We start from the raw sequence: 14,445 nt of genomic DNA on the forward strand, positions 1-14,445 counted from the left end.
GGCATCTGTAATTGAGGAAAGAGAGAGAGAGAGAGAGAGAGCAGGGAAGAGAATGAGACTGAGAAGTTTAGAAGTTAGGGTTTTTTTGGGTTAATAAGGGCAAGGGTATAACTGTCAAAAGTTTATTTCAGACTGAGTTATTCAGATTTAGAAAACAAACATCTTAACTTATAAAGAATTCAGCAAATTCAGATTCAGCCAATTCAGTTCAGCTAATTCAGATTCAGACACACATAAAAAAACAAACAGCACCTTAGTTTTCCCTTATCAGAAGGGTTGCGCAACTATAATCCGTTAGAGAAGTTTTTTGAGCTCCTGGAGTTCGGATAATACTATTAATCATAAGATCGTATACTTAAAGAAAATTTGAAGTTCTTATGATCGGCATGGAAACTTATCGAGTATCAGTTAATGCTTTACTGTGATGTTATCCTGAGTACAATTTACAAAGTTCTAAAGCTGGCAAGGTTGTGAAACACAATCTACTAGTAGCAATCTTATTAACTTTTCTGAATAGTTTTTCAGGTAAGAGATTGAATTGATGTTGAAGTCTTCCTGGAAGAACCCTTATCAGATGTGGCAGATAGAATGGACCCACAGGCGACCCTCGTAAACTAAGTACTAGTGGATTTAAGGATTAGAAACGGAGCATTCAAACCATTATCTAATGTTGGTGCTTGTTTATAGAATTTTTTCGATATTTTATTGTAACAGTATGTAAGCAGATTATATCGAAGAGCTGATTTTTGGTACCACAGGGCCAGACACTGCCAGATCTTGTGTATAGTGATGAGTTCTGTGTTTTTCTCATGATTGTTGGTTAAGAAATGATAAGGGTGAATGCTGCAAAGAGGCTAGATGGTGTGTATTGTTTATTTGGCCTACAATTTGTTATTTATGGATTCTCTTCGTTCTTAAATTTTTAATAATGACTCCAACAGTCATTATACCTTACAAAAAAGTGATACATCATGAGAACACAACATGAATTAGATTTCCAATTTCTACTAAGGCAGTCCACCACCTTTTGGTGTAACGGTTGGACACCCTTCTGAAGCCCATGAGGTCGTGGGATGGAGTTTGAGAGGAAGCTGTGAAGAGGTAAATCACCTCTTGAATAATTAAGATAACAGTTAACTGAACACAGAGAGAGAGGGAGAGAAATTGTGAGAGAGAGAGAGAGAGAGATGTGAGAAAGAATTCTCTGTGTGTTGTATTCATTGGTTTACATGGGTATTTATAGGTTTACAAGTGATTTACATATAGAAGTAATCTAGGAATATTGGAAACTTACTTATACATAAAATATTACATAATATAGCAACTTCCTATAATATTAACCCTAGTCGGTTTGCCCCTTGCTTATGGTCGGTCGGGCTTTGTCGAGTGGGCCTGGTGCTATACTCTAACACTCCCCCTCATGTTGGAGCAGAAAGGGACGTGAGGCCCAACTTGCCAATAATCGTCTTGAATGCATCAGCTCCTAGTGGTTTGGTAAAGATATCCGCAAGTTGTTCAGAAGTTGGTGTGAAACGAGGAGCGATGACAATTGCTTTGATCTTTTCCTGAACGAAGTGACAATCAATCTCAATGTGCTTTGTTCGTTCATGGAAAACTGAATTATCCGCGATATGGAGAGCAGCTTTGTTATCACAGTGAACCGTCATGGGTGAAGAATGTGTTATGCCAAGATCTTTGAGAAGATACTTCAGCCATTGAAGCTCACTAGTGAGATGTGCTAGCGCACGGTATTCTGCTTCAGCAGAAGATTTAGCAATCGTTGGTTGTTTCTTGGATTTCCAAGAGAGAGGGCTAGAACCCAACATAGTGAAGTAACCTGTGGTAGAACGACGAGTAGAAGGGCATCCAGCCCAATCAGAGTCACAATATCCAGTAATGTGAAGAGAACTGGAAGAAGAGAGAAAAAGACCATGGCCAATGGATCCTTTGAGATAACGAAGGACCCGATGAGCAGCATCAAGGTGAGTAGTGCTGGGTTTTTGTAGAAATTGACTAAGATTATTGACCGCGTAACAGATATCAGGACGTGTTACGATAAGATAGAGAAGACGGCCAATCAGCCGTCTGTAAACGGTGGGATCTGAAAGAGGATCACCATCGGAAGGACTGAGACGAAGCTTTTGTTCCATTGGGAAGGGAGAAGGACGGCATGCCGAAAGACCAGAGTCTTTAATGATGTCAAGGGCATATTTGCGTTGGCAAAGGAAGATGCCTTTGGAGGATCGGGAGACTTCGATCCCTAAAAAATATTGAAGACGACCCAAATCCTTGAGAGAGAAAGTGGTGTGGAGAAAGGATTTGAGTTTGGAAATGGCGGATTCATCATTTCCAGTGATGACAATATCATCTACATAAACTAGAACGTAAAGTTGTACGGAAGATGTGCAGAGAGAAAATAACGAATAATCAGAAAGGGACTGTGTGAAACCCTTTTTGATAAGGACGGAAGAAAATTTGGAAAACCATTGACGAGATGCCTGTTTGAGGCCATAGAGAGATTTCCGAAGTCGACAGACTTTGGACTCCCCTTGTTTGGAGAAACCGGGGGGCAATTTCATGAAGACCTCTTCATCGAGGTCGCCTTGAAGAAAGGCATTATTTACATCTAGTTGGTGGAGAGACCAACCTTTAATAGACGCGATTGATAGAAGAACGCGTACAGTAACTAATTTTGCGACGGGGGCAAAGGTGTCATGAAAATCGAGACCCTCGATTTGTGTGTATCCTTTCGCTACTAGACGGGCTTTGTAGCGTTCAATGGAACCATCGGCCTTGAATTTGATTTTGTAGACCCATTTACATCCAATTGCCCTTTTTCCAGAAGGGAGGTCCGTAATGGTCCATGTGTTATTTGATTCTAAAGCGGCAATTTCTTTAGACATTGCCTCACGCCAATGAGGTGATTTGACGGCTTGAGAAAAGGAAGTGGGTTCAACGGTTGTGATTACCGAATTGAGAAAGACTTGATGAGAACCCGAGAATTGTTCAAAATTTAGATATTGAGTAAGAGGGTATACCACGTTAGAATCCGGGTAAGAGTGACAGACGTAGTCATTGAGATGAGTGGGCGGTCGGCGGTTGCGTGATGGCCGTGGAGGATGAATCAGATCAACGGGAGGAGGCGCCTCTAGTGAAGTGGGCGCGTGATCGATAGAGGAGGGAGCTGGGCTCCGGCTTTGATCCGTGAGGTGCTCAGGGGTGCCCGAAGGGAAGTCACTGTCGGGTTGATCCGAAGCGGAAGGGACATAGCTGAAAGGCCGTGAGGGAGTGCCTATAGGCACATCAGTGGCGGTATGAGAGGCTTGTCGAGTAGCCGATTGTGGATGTGATGTCCTCGGAAAAGTAAAAGTGCCATCATCGTGGATGGAGACCATCGGTCGGTAGGGAGGAGGAGAAGGGATCGGATGTTTAGATAACATCGGAAATTTATCTTCGTAAAAAAGAACATCACGAGATGTGATTATTTTACGAGAATTCAAGTGGAATACGCGATATCCTTTTTGATTGTGGGGATAGCCGACGAAAATACCCGGAGATGCTCGGGAATCTAACTTTGTTTGTACCAAAGGGCGTCTAGTATAACATAGACATCCAAAGACACGAAGATGGTCAAATTTGGGAGGAGAACCCAAGAGTTTTTCATGAGGAGAAAGGCCTTGTAATGTTGGTGTTGGCAATTTGTTGATGAGATATACTGCCGTTAGAACACATTCACCCCAAAAGGAAATCGAGAGATGAGCTTGAAGTCGTAAGGAGCGTGCTACTTCTAGAATGTGTCGATGTTTTCTTTCGACGATGCCATTCTGTTGAGGAGTATGAGGGCAACTAGTTTAATGAATAATGCCATTCTTACGGAACCATGATTGAAGTTCATGGTTCATAAATTCCGTACCATTATCGGATCGGATTGATTGAATTTTCGGAATAGGAATCGTTCCTTGTCCGGATTGTAAATTTGAGATTGAAGAATCAAATTGAGTTGATATATAATTAGAAAAATTCTTGAGAAATTGAGTAGTGTCGGATTTATGTGACATTAAAAAAATCCAAGTGCAACGAGTAAAATCGTCCACTAAGGTTAAGAAGTAACGATAACCAAAGTTTGAAGGAACGGAGAAAGGTCCCCATAAATCCGCATGAATTAATTCAAAGGGACGAGAAGAAGTAGAAGTACTTAACGGAAAAGATAATCGTGTAAATTTGGACAAGGGACAAATTTCGCACGGATTTTTATTGAATGAAACTAATTTCATACATTGATTCTTTGAAATTAAAGACTTAAAAATAGAAGAAGAAGGATGTCCGAGGCGCCAATACCAAATATCGGAAACATCTTTATTATATAGACTATTACTAGAAATTGAAAAAGAGCAAATCCTAATATCCGTGCGGAGAAAGTATAGTCCTTCATGGAGATCACCAAGTCCAATCCTCGCTTTCGTCAATGGGTCCTGAAAGACACATGAGCAAAAATCGAATGTTACTAAACATCGAAGAGAATTGGTGAGTTGGGAGACAGAAATTAAATTGATTTTAAATTCCGGAACATGTAAAACGTTTTTGAGAATTAAGTTTGAATTGAAAACAATCGTTCCAATGTGACGTACTTGAATACGTTTACCATCCGGTAAACGTACAAAACAATGAAGTGGAGCATCAACATAATGTGAAAAACGAGATAAAGAACTACATATATGTTTGGCGGCACCGGAATCAATAACCCAAGGAGAAGAGAGGAATTTAATACCTGTAAAGTTAATACCTGCGTCGGTAGAACCTTGAGTAGGGTTGGAAGCGCCGTTAGACTGGCGTTGGTGATCAAGTAGTGAAAGAAGACCTTGATATTCCTCTTGAGTTAATGAGGTGGCTAGAGGTGTTCCCATGGGAGGAGTAACCGATTCGGTTATGGTGGCGGCAATAGGACCGGTCGGTCGTGGTGGGCGATTTAGCCGAGCACCCGAGTTGGATCGGTTTGGATAACCGTGTAGTTGATAACATGAAGCCCGGACGTGGCCATGTTGTTGACAATAGTCACAAAAGGGACGAGCTCGTTTAGGACGTTGAGCGTTTGGTTTCTCCATTCGAAAAGGTCGTTGATCATTGTTGTATGTTGCAAGGGTGGCGGCTTCCGGTGGATTGGAAGTAGCGGCCATGATGTTTTGTTGGATCTCTTCTTGTTTGACAAGAGAATGAATCTTTAGGATCGAAGGAAAAGGGTCCATTAAAAAAACTTGACTTCGAATTGCCGAAAAACGGTCATGAAGCCCTTGAAGAAATTCCATAGCACGTTCTTGATTAGTACGATCAAGTAACGATTTCCCTTGACCACAAATACATAGATCGATTACCATAAGGGATTGTAACTCATCTTGTAGAGATTTGAGTTGAGTAAAATAGGAGGATACATCATGTCCTTCTTGTTTGAAGGAAGAAATTGCCCGTTTCAATTGATAAATTTTTGGGGCATTGGTTTGAAAAAACCTTTCATAAAGATTACGCCAAATATCGGCGGCACTTTAATCGTATAAAACGGAATACCGAATATCCGGAGCAATGGAGTTGATAATCCAACTACTAACAAGATCATTACACCTTCCCCATGAGTGTAATTGAGTTGGAGAAGTGGGTTTGGGAATAGAATCATCTACAAACCCGAATTTATCTTTTGCCCGAAGAGCCATCTTCATGGCTCTTGACCAGGAGGCATAGTTATCTCCGGTTAACAATGGAGTGATGAGAATTGTAGTTGGTGAATCAGAATGATGAACATCAAACACCGGATTAGGTGGAGAATTAGGAGTATAATCTCCAGAATCGACTTCAGTAGTAGTCATGATAGAAGAAATTGATTACTAAAAAAAAAAATTGAATTGGCTCTGATACCATGTAAAGAGGTAAATCACCTCTTGAATAATTAAGATAACAGTTAACTGAACACAGAGAGAGAGGGAGAGAAATTGTGAGAGAGAGAGAGAGAGATGTGAGAAAGAATTCTCTGTGTGTTGTATTCATTGGTTTACATGGGTATTTATAGGTTTACAAGTGATTTACATATAGAAGTAATCTAGGAATATTGGAAACTTACTTATACATAAAATATTACATAATATAGCAACTTCCTATAATATTAACCCTAGTCGGTTTGCCCCTTGCTTATGGTCGGTCGGGCTTTGTCGAGTGGGCCTGGTGCTATACTCTAACAGAAGCAATTTGCCATCAAGATTTATCCCCTGTAATTTAGGCATATATAAGGTAAATATTTGTCGGGCTTTAGGCCTCTTTCATATTGTCGGATTTTAGGTCTCTTTCATTATGGTTTAAACTTTAAATTATGCGGTTATCGCGCTCATCACATCTTGACTTTATGTCGGGCTTTAGGCCTCTTTCATATTGTCGGATTTTAGGTCTCTTTCATTATGGTTTAAACTTTAAATTATGCGGTTATCGTGCTCATCACATCTTGACTTTATGTCGGGCTTTAGGCCTCTTTCATATTGTCGGATTTTAGGTCTCTTTCATTATGGTTTAAACTTTAAATTATGCGGTTATCGTGCTCATCACATCTTGACTTTCTCGTCTCATTAGTAGTGCTCCATAAAAAAGATACAACCATTTGACGGTTGGATATACCGACGATCATGACTTATGATGGCGTTAGTCCCAGTAAACACTCCAGTGTTGTCTTTCATGTAATAGATGATTGGAAATATGAACCGCCCCATGACTTTAAAACACATCAATTTGATATAGACTGATTGCTTTCTACCCTTACCCTATGTAAGCAAAATTAATTTGCCAATGTAATTTGAAGCTTGGATATTGGAATTAAAAGATAGTACTGGTTTCACCAAACAAACAAAATTACATAAAAGACATTGCAAGCCTAAAATAAATTTAGTAATTTTAAGGCGGTTTACTCATATATTGGAGGAAGAAGAATAATGTCGTGTTGTTTGCGTTTGATAATGAGAACAATGCAGGAAGGAAGAAGAGTAAGACAAATTCTCTAATAGAGATATAGAGTGATGATGATTGATCATGGCAAGAACTTGCGTTTGATAATGAGAACAATGCAGGAAGGAAGAAGAGTAAGACAAATTCTCTAATAGAGATATAGAGTGATGATGATTGATCATGGCAAGAACAAAAAGAATATGGTTAACCATAATTGAAGGAAATGGTAGCTCTTCAAATAAAAAAATCACAAAAATCAGAGCATTGAATTTCAAAAATGGTGATTGACTTTTACAAATAGAAAGAAACTTTCAATTTACTCTTATCCTCTTGAAATCAAGCTTATTATTCTAGTTTGAGCAATTAACGAAGGTAAAGTTTGATAAGTAAGAGGATTTTGGAACAAAAAGAGAAAAAAGAATCATGAGGAAATGCTTTCAATGAGAGTAGAACTCATGACCTCCCGCTTACTAAACGGGTGCTCTAACCAACTGAGCTATGAAAGCTTGATGTTCTAAATTCTCCAATTACTAAATCAAAAATACCTTTACGACAAAGTTCACGTGGTTAGGTGAAAACAATCCATCCATAATCTAAGCTAGTCCATGGAAGTCAAGAATTAAATGTTTGTAGTAAAATTTATCATAAAGTTTGACAAGACAAAATGTGGGCTAATAACGACATTGTTCGTGTTCCACGAAATTCAGGGTAGAGGTCGCTTCTCTATTAAAATTATTTTATTCGTTGTATTGCCTCCTACTTCTTACTCTTATTATCGTTCATGTGTTTTTTCTTAGTCGAAAAGGCAAAAAAACAACTCAATCTTCCTAGTTCCTCCTACTCCACCAAAGCTTCCACTCATGGCTAATTTGCAACAACTAGGTCAATCTCCTCATCATTCACTATGGAAACTCTCTCAAGAATATGGGCATATCATGCTTCTTCAATTAGGTCAAATGCCTACACTAGTAATCTCAACATCTGAAACTGCAAAAACAAGTATTTACACATAATTATCTAGCTTTAGTAATAGATCTTCCATGGCTTAGATGTTACCCTATCTCCTTATGGTGAGTTTCGGAGAGAGATAAGAAAGATTTGTGTGTTTGAACTTTTTAGTGTTAATAGAGAGTTCAATCTTTTGGGTAAGATCACAAGAAGTTTCAGATATGATTGATTCCATCCAAGGGCGGAGCCAGAATTGGGAGTCGAACCTGGCTAGCCTAAAATTTTACTAACTCATATGCACTCGCAATACTATAATCCAAAGACAATATATGGTGAATAATGTCTATTTTTGCATCACTATTGTCACATGTATCTAAATGATCTAAATCAAATGTTTCATGACGTATGATTAAAAAAAAAAAATAGAAAAGATAAAAACATACAAATGTGTTAAAGTAGAAAATTAGGGTGTTATAGTGATCGATTTTAAAAGATTTTCAAGAAAAATAGATCATTTTATATGTTGTTCTTTGCTTAATATTGGAAATTGTTATCTTATGTAAAATATTGTGTCTGTAACTATGTAACGTGTTCCGATTTGATACCCATGAGATATCGTAAAGACGTTATTTCGATATATTATTTCGGAGATTTCGGTGGTGGAAGTACATTAAACCTAACAAAGAGAGTGAAACTTGAATTAACAAAAGACTGAGGATAAAAAAAATTGGTCAAAAAATAAAGGATGAAAAAGGGCACCTAAGCGCGATTGTTCATAAAACATGGGGGTGAAAAGCAAATACCCAAAAATTAGAGCACATAGGGCTGGTCCGCTGGTGAAGGAAGTTGATGGCTTGACCAAATGGGCGGAGGCCGGAGGGTGAATGGTGTACCATCTCAGCTGCACAAGGGTGGTGTTAAACTGTTAATACTCTTCCTAAAGCCTAAAACTACCAAATTCCACCCCTGGCTCGTCTCCATGTGGATCCGCCCATTCAATCTCTAGTTCTAGCACTAGTGATGTTGATCTTAGTAAAACATGGGGGTTATTTCCAAATAGCCCCCAACTTTGTGACCAACTTCCTGACAACCCTCTACTTAATAAAAAATACCCAGATGCCCCCTTTTTTCAGTTACCGTTATAATTCCGTTAACTAGTCATCACCTCTCTCTCTCCTCAATCTCATCACCTCTCTCTGCCACCTCATCTTCTCGCCACGTCATCGTCTTCACCGAGGAAGGTCGCCGGCCGTGACCTTCAAACATAAAAAAGAATTCCTCTCTCCTCTCCCCCTCTAAACACTCCGGCGAAGGAAAACCCTTCACCGGAGTGTTGAGAGAGAGAGAGGAATTTTTTTAGAGAGGGAGATTTTTTTTTATTTATTTTTTTTTATGTTTGAAGGTCGCCGGCCGAAAATTTGACCGGCCGGCGACTTTCGCCGGTGAAGACGATGAGGTTGCGAGAAGAAGAGATGGCAGAGAGAGGGGATGGGATGGAGGAGAGAGAGGTGATGACTAGTCAAACGGAATTACAACGGTAACTGTAAAAGGGGACCATCTAGGTATTTTGATATAAAGGGTAGGCTGGAAGCTTGTCACAAAGTTGGCGGCTATTTGGGGAATAACCCAAAACATTATCACGTCTTCGTAGAATTATTTGTAGAATGGCATTTGGTAGTAATCAAATACAGTATAATGAAAGAGTTGGATCAAAATGTTGGTAGAGTTCAATAATTCTTCAGAAATGCTAGTAGATTTCATGAAAGCTCAACTGATGTTGCTTACTTTTTCCACATAAGATTTTTTTCCCAACAGATTTGGTTGGATGTTTGTATAATTGTTTGTACTTCAATTTTCTCATGAACACAGTGGCAATTAAGTTTGATGTGCTCTGTGGGGTTGTGGAAAACGTGATTGTGAAAATAATAATACGAAGATAATGATAATGGTAAAACCAAACTAATGATAACTCTTGCACTGAAATATTAAGAATCAAAGGTGTTTTTATTTATGTGGTGAACAATTATATATAGAGAATTACAATGGAGAAGTTTACATAAGAGAGGGAATTAAAATAAGGAACTATAATTACATGTATGGAAACAACCTAAATCTAATTACAAATAGTAAGGAAGTAAAATCTTTTGTCTTCATTCTTTCTATGTTGAGATAGTTGATTGGATTTGAGAGGCAATATTGCCAATCGCCTAATTACGTCATTACCCCCCCGCAAGTTGGAGCGGAGGAAGAAAGCTGAGTCAAGCCTAACTTGGGAAGTAACTTGTGAAACTGGTCAGAACCCAAAGGCTTTGTAAAAATATCAGCCACCTGATCGGTGGTGCGAACATGAGAGATCTGAATAAGACCACTTTCAAGCTTCTCACGAACAAAGTGGCAATCGAGTTCGATATGCTTCGTGCGTTCGTGAAAAACTGGATTGGCAGCTATATGCATAGCCGCCTTATTGTCACAGAAGACCTGAAAAGGTTCTGGAATTGAAATCCGAAGGTCCTGGAAAAGGTATTTCAACCATTGGAGCTCGGCGGTAAGGAAAGCAAGGGCACGATATTCTGCCTCAGCGGATGATCGGGAGACGGTCGGTTGTTTCTTAGATTTCCAAGACAACGGACTCGCACCAAGCATTGTGAAGTAGCCGGTGGTGGAACGGCGTGTAATGGGGCAGCTGGCCCAATCAGAGTCAGCAAAACCCGAAAGTGTCAAAGAGCTAGAGGATGAAAGGAGGATCCCATGATCGAGGGTCCCCTTTAAATATCTTAGCACTCGAGTCGCTGCATCCATATGTGTTGAACGGGGATGCTGCATAAATTGACTTAGATAATTCACTGAAAAGACGATATCAGGCCTCGTTACAGTGACATAGAGAAGTCGACCAATTAGACGCCGGAAAGAAGTGGGATCGTCTAACGGTGTGCCATCTGTAGGTAACAATTTCAAATGCTGTTCCATAGGAAATAAACTCGGTTTTGCACCGAGAAGTCCAGAATCACGGATAATATCTAAAGTGTATTTCCGTTGACAGAGGAAAATACCCTTAGGGGACCTAGATACTTCTAGGCCTAAAAAATATTGAAGTCGTCCCAGATTTTTAAGAGAAAATCGTTGCTCGAGACGGTGTCGAAGGGAGTCAATTTCCTTGTTGTCATTGCCTGTAATGATGATATCATCTACATAGACAAGAATATAGATAGTAGTCGGACCATTAAAATAACTAAAAAGAGAATGGTCTGACGAAGATTGAGAAAAACCTTCGGCTTTTAAACCAGAGGAAAATTTTGCAAACCATTGCCTAGAAGCTTGTTTCAAACCATATAATGATTTGTTCAAGCGACAAACTCTAGTGTCACTTTTGTTGCTAAAACCTGGAGGAATGGTCATATAGACTTCTTCTTCCAAGTCTCCTTGGAGGAAAGCATTATTGACATCTAACTGATGCAACGACCATCCTTGGATAGACGCAAGGGATAAGAGGACACGAACAGTTACCAATTTGGCAACTGGAGCAAAAGTATCATGATAGTCGACACCTTCAACCTGGGTATACCCTTTGGCGACGAGGCGTGCCTTATAACGTTCGATGGATCCATCCGAACGATATTTAATTTTGTAAACCCACTTACAACCAATGGGTTTCTTGCCAGGTGGCAAGGAAGTCAGAGACCAAGTATTATTAGTCTCGAGGGCTGAAATCTCTTTAGTCATCGCCTCACGCCATTCTGGAGAAGCAGAGGCGATTTTGTAAGATTTGGGTTCTTCCGTGGTGATGACGGAAGTGAGAAAAGCCTTATGAGAAGGACTAAAACGGTCGAAACTTATATAGTCGACCAGTGGATAAGGAGTTTGCGAAGATGTCGTTTCTGAACTAGAAAGAATATAGTCAGCCAAATAAGCAGGAGGATTCCTAACACGAATAGGTCGTGTAGGATTACCAGATTCCTCGACAGGAGAGTCAAGTGGTGAAGTGTCACTAGTGGTAGAAGGCCGGGGAGAAGCGGAAGCAGAAAAGTCTGGAGAAGATGCATTATCCGAAGAAGCTATGGGCACCTCTACGGGAGATGGTGAAGATAAATCCTCGCTGGAAACAGAGGGAGTCAGAGGCTCAACTGAAATAGAGGGCGCTGACTCAATAAAAGGTAAACGAGGAGAATCAACCGAAGGCGAGGGAGAAGACTCGACCATCGGTGGAGGTGAAAAATTATTGTGTCGCGACGGAGACTGGAAAATGTCGGGAGAAGGCACATGATCATCCAAAATATTCAAAGGAGTAAAAAAGTGTGAGTCAGATGGAACATCAGTAACCGACTCAAAAGGAAATTTGTTTTCAAAAAAGGTTACGTTTCGAGAGTCATAGAGAGTTTTAGTCTCTAGGTCATAAATGGTGTAACCCTTCCTTCCATAAGGGTACCCAATAAAGATTCCTGGTTTAGCTCGCATGTCAAATTTATTAGTAGCTTTGACATTATGGGCAAAGCACAGACACCCGAAAACACGGAGGGTCGAGTAGTCTGGTGGAGTATCATATAAGACTTCATAGGGTGACTTAAGTGATAAAATTGGAGTTGGCATCTGATTAATTAAGTAAGTTGCCGTTTTTAGACACTCACCCCAAAAATTAAGGGGAAGATTAGCTTGAAATCGCAGAGCACGAGCGACATCCAACAAGTGTCTATGTTTGCGTTCAACGACCCCATTTTGTTGTGGAGTATGAACGCAACTGCGTTGGTGGATAATACCATTCGACTGAAACCAAGACTGTAAGTCATTAGTGAGAAATTCAGTTCCATTATCGGAACGAAAAGTTTGAATAGGGCAGGTAGAGGTGGTTGCCGAATCAGAAGAAATTGACTTAATAGTCTTTTGATACTGTTTAATTGTGAAATTGAAGAAATATTCTAAGTATTTCTTAGTCTCAGACTTGGACTGCATAAGAAATGTCCAAGTATATCTGGAATAGTCATCAACTAACGTGAGAAAGTATCGCTTATTTGTGAGCGAAGGAACAGGGAAAGGTCCCCAGATGTCAGCATGAACTAATTGGAAAGGAAAAGTACTAACTGTTGTACTTTTATGAAAAGGCAATTTAGATTGCTTAGCCATAGGGCAAATTGTACAGTCATGCGTGGAGTCGAAGCGAATAAAATCAAATCGTTGAGATAAGTGTTTAAGGCGATTCAAACTTGGATGTCCTAGTCGGCGGTGCCAAATGTCAAGCGACTTATGTAGAGTAAGTGCTTTAGAGTCACGACGTAAAATATAGAGGTCGCCAACCTCATCAGCCTGTCCAATCAGGCGGGTTGTCAAAACTTCCGTAAAGACACAATGCGAAGGTGAGAAAGTCGCAAGACAATTTAAAGATTTACATAATTGTCGTACAGAAATCAAATTAAACTTGAAACTAGGAATATGATAGACATTTTCGATATGTAAAGAGTCAGAAAAAACTACTTTACCGATATGTGTAACGGGAAGGGTACTCCCATCAGGAATTTGAACGTAAAGTGATGGAGGAGCAAGTTCGTAGGAACTAAAACACTGTAATGAAAAGCAGACGTGGTTTGAAGCTCCACTATCGATAATCCACGAAGTAGGGTGAATGGAAAGAATAGTTCCCGAGAAAAGTGTCGTAGCCGTAGGGCTAGGGTCACCAGTATCTATACCGGGAAAAAGAATCGATCTCAATATAGGAGAAGGAATATAAATCATGGGTCGACAAAAATTAGTAGAAAAACTCGAGAGAATAAATTTTAAGAGTCTGCTAAAGAAAAAGTAATTATGGAAAATAAGTTGAATAAGTGATAACTCAAGTGTCATTGTCTGTTGAGTCGACAAGTAAGGCATTGTCGAAGAAATGTCAAATATTGACGGAAGGAGCGACAACAAAAATAATATTGTTGTGTTTAAAATTGACAAGAAAATCATTGTCGAAATGCTAAAATATTTGCTAAGAAGTAACAACCAAAATGATGTTGATTCGTCAGACATGATTAAAAGTCGTTTGAGAAAAATAAAATAATCACAGATTTAGAAGTCCGGAATTAAGTCAAACAGTGAACATATATAAGAATATAGAAACTGATGAAAGCGACAGTTGTGTTAAAAAACAGAAACTGTGACAAATAAAGTATTGCAACAGTGTTATTTGGGACAGGAAATTCTTAATAGTACCGTCACAAATATGGAAGAGGTGTTTTGATCAATTTATGATCGAAAAACAAAGTCTGCAAACGGATGATACGGCCGTGAGAAGGTGGTTGCTTTTGTCAATATGTGTCTTAAACAAGGCAGTAAATGATTTTAATCAAAACATTAAGTTGTTTTAATAATCAAACAGTAAAACATTAATTTTAATTAGTTTTAAAATCAAAACAGTAAGTGGAACACTATGGTTTTAAAATCAAAACAGTAAGTGGGACACTATGATTTTAAAATCAAAACAGTAAGTAGTCAAACCACTATGGTTTTAATCAAAACATGAAGTGGTTTTAATCAAACTGTAAGTGGTTT

At 39.3% G+C, this 14,445-nt stretch overlaps 1 protein-coding gene, 1 non-coding gene and 1 pseudogene across 6 annotated transcripts in view; 2 read left to right on the plus strand and 1 right to left on the minus strand.

The window, feature by feature from the left end:
* Window positions 1-6,941, plus strand: part of LOC147563958 (mediator of RNA polymerase II transcription subunit 32 pseudogene) — a 95,573-nt pseudogene extending 88,632 nt beyond the window's left edge. For 2 of the 4 annotated variants that reach the window (XR_015225862.1, XR_015225863.1), the window contains exon 4: window positions 6,772-6,941. The product of XR_015225862.1 is annotated as a mediator of RNA polymerase II transcription subunit 32 pseudogene, transcript variant X4 (transcript). Of the gene's footprint in view, window positions 1-517; window positions 899-6,771 lie in introns of those variants that run through there. The other 2 variants (XR_015225859.1, XR_015225860.1) reach the window with 2 other exon arrangements.
* The window catches only part of LOC147563967 (disease resistance protein RPS5-like), a 34,488-nt gene that overhangs the window by 11,822 nt on the left and 8,221 nt on the right, over window positions 1-14,445 (plus strand). The gene's annotated exons all lie outside the window — the stretch shown is intronic.
* TRNAT-AGU (transfer RNA threonine (anticodon AGU)) lies at window positions 7,408-7,481 on the minus strand. Its single transcript has one exon. It is a non-coding gene; the product is annotated as a tRNA-Thr (tRNA).

The sequence above is a fragment of the Eschscholzia californica genome, unplaced genomic scaffold, assembly GCF_041429995.1.
Source record: "Eschscholzia californica isolate CP2 unplaced genomic scaffold, dmEscCali1.0.p SCAF_1, whole genome shotgun sequence".
In the NCBI taxonomy this organism is placed as follows: Eukaryota; Viridiplantae; Streptophyta; class Magnoliopsida; order Ranunculales; family Papaveraceae; genus Eschscholzia; species Eschscholzia californica.